Raw genomic sequence first — 7,337 nt, 5'->3', positions numbered from 1 at the left:
AAGCCCCCTGCTTGCTTCCAGCTGCCTGGCTGCCGGCCGCCATCTTGGCTGACAGTTAATTTGCATAAGGATATGCTGATTAGCCAATGGGAAGGGTAGCGGTCGTACGCCAATTACCATGTTTCTCTTTTATTAGTGTAGATTTCACTTTCTGCTTTGTTCTGCTTAGCACTCCTGCACCTAACATGTTGTTATTGGCTTTAGTTCAGACCCCCAAATCCTGAAGGACAACTGTGTTCCAGGAGCTTTGACAAATACAGAAATATAATGCATTTCTGATGTAAGAAAATAATTTAATTAAAACACATATATAGACCCTCAGCACTTTTGATACATATTTCCTTTCCCCTCCTCTAAGAGTTTTGCACTCCATTTCTCCCCCAAGGGTCCTAACTCATCCATATGCTAAGTCCGTTCCCTGATAGCTGGTTATAGACTGGCTACCTATCTGTTACTTTCAGCACAGTAACCATCCAATTAAACAGGGTTTGATAAAGCTATTACTCATCTCTTTACAAAGTGAGGGTGAGAATACAACACAAGATAAATTAAGAATATAAGACATTTGAAACTCTTCCAACTTAACAGGCCCAAAACAAAAAGCCTAGAAAGAGTAAATTAAAAGACACATATTCTGAATGCACATACAAATTAACAATTATCCAAGTAATTTGACACTACACATTGAAGCAGAATTTTCAAGATTACTGGCTAGCCAAAGATTTTCTCTGTCAAACTGATCTAAAGATTTACAATAGCAATATACTGCTGAGAAAATGATAAAAGTATTAATATAGCTTTTTGTCAGTTGTGAACTGTTAAGATATGTCACATCACTTACCTCAGGCTCCCCCTATCACCACCACCAAAAAAGAGTAGAAAACTGAGTTAAGAAATCTAGTGTGCCTTTGAGATTAGCATACAAAGTTTGTGTTGAGGAAGGTTTAATGAACTGTGTCTGTCTTCAACATGGCTGTGTTTCCTACAACCACCTAATCTGCCACCAGTGGAGATGCTGGGATGTGGTCAACCCATGAGCAAATATGGGATGCTCATTCCAACTTCACTAGATTGCACCTGCACACAAGAAACTGGAGATACCCAAGAAGCATACTGTAGCCATAAGCAGGTAAGAAAAAAAGAAAAGTCTTGTGGTTCAACAAAAGTATCTGGTCAACTAGAGAGAATGAGTTAGTTCTTGTTCCACAAGTTTCAGGTTCACCACGAATCTTAGCTGAGGTTCAGGCAACAATTGTTTCTATAAATATCGACCATAGTAAAAAACCAAATACCCATCTTCATATTTGCACTTTTAGGTTACATAGTGGTTTCATTAGCTTTATATCTGAAGGATAGTAACACCTGTCCCTGAAATAGTGTGGTGAAAAGAACACTAGGGAAACATTAACAATGTGTTAAATATATCTTTATCTCAAAACAGGCAGGCTTTATTATGGACAATAGAATTGACACCTTGGAGACCTGTTTTCCTAAAAAGTCCTAATATAGTGTGTGTGTGTGTGTGTGTGTGTGTGTGTGTGAGAGAGAGAGAGAGAGAGAGAGAGAGAGAGAGAGAGAGAGAGAGAATAGCCATAATCATTTCCTGGCTTATCTTTATTTTTTAGATTTAGAATCTAAAAAATTTAGAAACCGGTTACGGGAATAATATTAACAATATCACATCAATACTAAATTTATTCTGGCCAACGCAGTTATTACTCAAATAAATCAACAGTATCAAAGTAGACTTTACTCTCTTTAAACAGAAAAGCAAATCCACACTCTAAACACAAGCATATTTGCCAATCTTCTTTCAGGAGGGGTATAAAAACCAACTAAAACAAATAAAAACAGCACAATATGGAAGGAATTATAAAACTTTACCCCTGTACATTTAAAGCAAAATAATACTTTAAAAATATATATATATTACTGATATTTTACAGAGAGGAAAAGAGAGGGATTGAGAGTTAGAAACATCGATGAGAGAGAAACATTGATCAGCTGCCTCCTGCACAACCCCCACTGGGGATGTGCCCACAACCAAGGTACATGCCCTTGACTGGAATCGAACCTGGGACCCTTCAGTCCACAGGCTGACACTCTATCCACTGAGCCAAACCGGTCAGGGCGCAAAATATACTTTTAATAACATATTTTATATAAACCTCTATAACACATATTTTATATAAATATTATTTCAACTAAAAACAAGACCTGGATAGGAGCTAAAATAGGAAAAACAGTTTGCAATTCATTGTATTTTAGCATTATTATTTATTTTCTAGTCAGCAGTTTCAAATGTGCATACTAAAACTAAACTATAATATTTGGACTTAACTTTAAAGTTAACCATTTCAGTAGCAGCCTAAAAAAGCTATAATCGTCAAGTTATTCCCCTGGCTAGGTAGCTCAGCATTTGGTGTTAGTCTTGCCATAAACAACTAATTTTGCAATTTCATGCAGTCATTCTCCAGCCACTTGAATTATTGGAGCCTGGCAGCAGTGTCAGCTCCTGCTAAAGTTACAAGGTAGCCACTATCTAGAACATTTATAGTGACACAGAAACTCAAGTTCAATGGCTTGACAATGATACCAAGTTTCAAGTTTACCATCATTTAAGGTTATACAAGTAAAAAATAGTGTCTTCTAAAGAAAGACTAATTCTGCTAAATGAAACCATTGGAGTCTATTGCTTTTATTCAGAAGTACCATACAGCTAAACAAGCAGTCAAGTCCACAGGGAAATAGCATTTCAATAGCTTCAACACAGTGCCAGACAAGGCTTTGTTGGCCTTCCTTTTCCAAGAAACAGAGATATCTCTTTTTTACTTAGTCCATCTGCTATAAGTGATAACCAGATGCCTGTGTGACAATTCAAAAATTAAAACAAGTGCTTTCCCCCCTACCAAAGCCTAAGAATAGATAGAGATGAGTCGAACAGTCAGTGCTCACAAAGAATTTCAATGCTTTAATAGAAAGCCTCCAAATGAAAGAAACAAAGCATTCAAGCCAGCTAATGGTTCACCTTTAATGTACTACCAAGTACCACTGCTTCTAGCACCAATGGATACTTTTTCATCTAACTATGCTGAGCATTGTTCTAAGCATTACATTTAGTAATTTGCTCAAGGCCATATTAAGCAGCATTGCCACCATGCTGAATACAAGCAGGCCGTATTCAGAGTCCATATTCTTAAACTCTATACTAATTCTAATCCCAAGAAAGTGTAACTAATTTTGATCAAAACTGTTCTGTCTCAATGTAATTTATCAGGAGGAGAAAGGGTAACACCATTTAATTAATAAAACAACATTTTACTTCTGTTTAAAAGTTGTGAGCTAAAAAACAAAAGCATACCATGGACCGGTGTCTATAGACAGATATTTATGATGCTAAACACAAAGCACTAAAGTCATCCATACATGTCCCGAGAAAACTCTGTCAACACACAATGGGATTTTCAGTATTCTTTCTTGATGGATGAATATTGCATGGCCCAAGTCACCAGGCAAACTTTTATGTAGCATTTTTGGGGGTGAAATTTAAAAGTCTCATTATTGACTCCTACATGAAGTCTGATTTGAACCATCCCAGAGTTCACCTTTGTGTGTGTTTTCTTGAACATTTTACAGGATCCCCAGAAGTGTGGTTCCAGTATAAAACTAGCCATTGAAGCAAATTCTGTATTTTATCACCCTTTAGTCAAAAGATAAAACCAGATGTATACAATTTCTGACATGACCTGATTCAGAATAATGACATACTTCTGGAATATTGTTTTTCCACAATCACACACACACACACACACACACACACACACACACACACACACCATCTCTCTTCTAAATAAAAGGTTGATTGTTACTATCTGGCCTGAAAGACATCAGATATGAATATAATTTCACCCTTTTGAAATTTCTCAAACTGGGAGTCTTGTGACCAGAACAAATACTGTATCTACTCAAGGCAAGTAAACCATTATCATTACTACTACTACTACTATTATTTATTTACTTATTTATTTTTAGAGAGAAAAGAGAAATATCAATGTGAGAGAGAAACATGGATTGATCGGCTGCCTCCCTCACCCATCCCAACCAGGGATGGAATCTGCAACCTGGGTATGTGGCCTGACCGGGAATCAAACCCGCCACCTTTTGGTATATGAAACTACGCTCCAACTAACTGAGCCACACTGGCCAGGGCAGTAAACCATTATTTTTATTGTTTGAATTGGTTAAAAAAACAAAAACGCTAATCATGTTAAGAAATGTTTGCTGCTTATAACTAGCAGCTAGTATAAAAAGTTGACATTTTAAGGATCAAGAATTAAACTACTAATTAGATTAGATGCCTAAAGGTTGCCCTCATCCACTAGATTAACTCCCTAAAGTAAAATAAAAATATATCCATTAACATTAATCTTCAAAACACACACACACACACACACACACATGAATACACAACATCATGACAAGTCATAGTCCGAAACCTCAGGGAACTTCTAATTTAGCAGGTAGGGATGAAATCCATATACCAGTAACTACAGTTCCAAGCAGTATGTAATAAAGGACTTTAAATTCAAAAACTCTGTCTGTCATATTTTGGTGTTCATGCATGTCATTTTCTCTGCTATCTGCATGTGCACAAAAGGCACTAGAAGAGAAATACTTTTCATACAGCTTTGCACACCTGATGTGGCATCAGGTTTATAAAAGGTGCAACAAGTATGGGTGTAAATTACAGGAAACCCTTATTTATTATTTCAAAAATCACAATATAGCTAAATTTCCAAAACACTAGAGGTTTTAGCTCAGAGACACTATGGAAACATTCTACTATAAATTCTTCTAAAATCGATTTAAACTTTATTTTTTATAGCAATAATTTCTTCACATGGTCTATGATGCAACAGAATGAAATGAATCACCAGGTTATTACCAGCCTACTTCACCTAAAACAGCACTGATACTCACTCAACTGTATTATACAATATTTGCTGATTTTTAAATAATCACATCTATAAGAAATAACACTCTCCAAAAATATTCAGCTATGTGTTTCATATGTATTTCTTCTACTTTATAACAAATTCTATATATGTATACATCCACAACAATTTTCCACATGAAGAAAAATTTGTGGGAACCACCTCAATTGTCCCCCTAATCTGTCAAAATGTAATTTTGGTCTAACATTCAGGTGCAAAATGATCAGAAAAGATTGATGTTAAAAGTTTTTTAGACTAAGAATTATGAAAATCTAAGGTTCAATAAATAACCCAAAATAGTCTTTTATCTTTAAAAAAGTGACTATGTCTACAATCACAGTATTACTTCTGAACTCTTAAAACACCATCTATTCTAAAAATTTAAATATTTTTCATGGCTTATCTCCATACAATCTTTTGATTACCTGCTGTACTGCACAACTAACAGTTATTCAGAATGAATACAGAACATCTGACATGACCACTCCAATTCTCCAAATAAAGGGAGGGGCACAGAAGGAAAATGCAACACAGTGACATTAATGAAGAGGATCTACAGACCAAGGACATATGATGAAATCTTCCTAAGAAACAGAAATAATACAAATAGCATAAAAAATCCTATTTTTTATTAGGACACAAGAAAGGTGAGGAAAAAAAGACATCAAATGTTGGAAGTGTTGCAGCAGAGTGCAGGGAAAGCAAAAATTGGATTGTGAATAAAGGTGGAAAGTAGGGCTTGACGCCCTACTCAAATATAGAAGGAACAGAGGCAACAGCTAAGAGGTCTAGGTGAACTGAGTGTGATGCAGCCTTGACACCGAGGACTGAGTTCACTGTGTCTCATCTACACTATGAAAACCCTGGCGCTGACCATCCAACAGCCGCAAGTGTGATCATCTCCCAGTACAGCTCCACAGAAGAGCAGCTTTATGAAAAGATTATGCAACAGTCCATTCATTTAACCTGAAGATGACAATACCAGGTTTTTCTTCTTGGCGTCTTAAAATGCCATTTTAAATTTCCCAGTGTGTTGTACTGCCCATCTTTGTTAAAGGAAACTGCCCACCTCTTCACACAGGAAATTCCTTTAACAAGAGACACTGCACCTCTCTTACATGAAAAAGCCTGAGTATTCCCGCATCAAATTCAAGAACACACAGTAGATCATTACAGTTTCTGGGGCTCATCTGGAGGGCAGAGGGTACAAAAAGGGAGGGCTGGACATAAGGATGATACCTTTTTGTTTAGGAAGTCAGGCTTAGCAAAAAAGGTGGGGGGACAAACAGAAGCTGTGCTTGACATAATTGCTTCTGTGACCTATCAGTTTTATTCTCATCCTCAAGTTTATGTAAAGAGCTTTGTTCCCATTGAACACAAAAAACGGTATTATTGTGGTACGTATATGTGGCCTTTTCAGTATGCCACAGGGAAATCTCATTCACTGACCTAGAATAGTTTCAGAAAGTATAAAACCTTTAAATAGTGAGTGATGTAAGGCTTAAAGGGGCAGCATAAACCTGTAAGTACTGAACTGGCCATATGAAACAGTAATTCTTTACACGAGATAGTGATAAAAGCCTCTTGGAATTAACTGACCATTTCCTTAAACTTTCAAAGAGACTGCAGCTTACAGCCGAACCTTCTTATATTTCTTTTTCAATTTCCCCAGAGATTCTGCCATTGTTTCTTCACACAAAAATCACACCCAGCTTGCTTCCTTTCCTTTTCTTGAACCGGTGTTAAGGCACGGTTCTTAACGCGCGCACACAAGCCCACGCCGGTGAACCGCCAGTGGCGCCTGGGAGCTGCAGGTGACAGATGCAGTCACAGCTCACAGATGCGGACGGGCTGCAGCCCGAGCCTGGTGGCAAGGCACGCGCCGACACCACCCGCGGATGCACGTCTCAGCAGCAGCAGAGAGTTTGAAAAACCGTCACTTCCCAATGACATTTACTTCTAGGATTCTTCCTGTGGTCAAGCGCCTACCCCAACCCTTGTCCCGGCTCAGCCCTACCCACAATTCATTCTCTCTTCCTCAGTTTCTAGATCCTTCGTCACATCTTTGGTTAATAAAAATAATAACCATCAAGCGGGTCTCTCGACGCAGATGGGATTTGGGGGCCCTCCGGCCGCGGCAGAGGCCACTCAAGTTTTCTGGGAAACCACGCACCCTCAGCATCTGTGCACGACCCTCCCCTGGTGAGGGCTGCACAGGGGCAGACAGGGATCTCCGGCTCCCGTCTTTCCCGGGGGCGGCGGGCACGAGAAAAACACCTCTTTCCTTCTCGACACCCCGTTGGAAGACGCTCCCCGGCAGCGACGCCCCACCCCCCACCTCGC

At 38.5% G+C, this 7,337-nt stretch overlaps 1 protein-coding gene across 1 annotated transcript in view; it reads right to left on the bottom strand.

Annotated features, from left to right (window-relative positions):
* Positions 1-7,337, bottom strand: part of TBPL1 (TBP-like 1) — a 28,957-nt gene that overhangs the window by 21,048 nt on the left and 572 nt on the right. The gene's annotated exons all lie outside the window — the stretch shown is intronic.

This window comes from Myotis brandtii, unplaced genomic scaffold, assembly GCF_000412655.1.
Source record: "Myotis brandtii unplaced genomic scaffold, ASM41265v1 scaffold123, whole genome shotgun sequence".
Lineage (NCBI taxonomy): Eukaryota > Metazoa > Chordata > Mammalia > Chiroptera > Vespertilionidae > Myotis > Myotis brandtii.
This window is presented reverse-complemented; position numbering and strand designations above follow the sequence as displayed.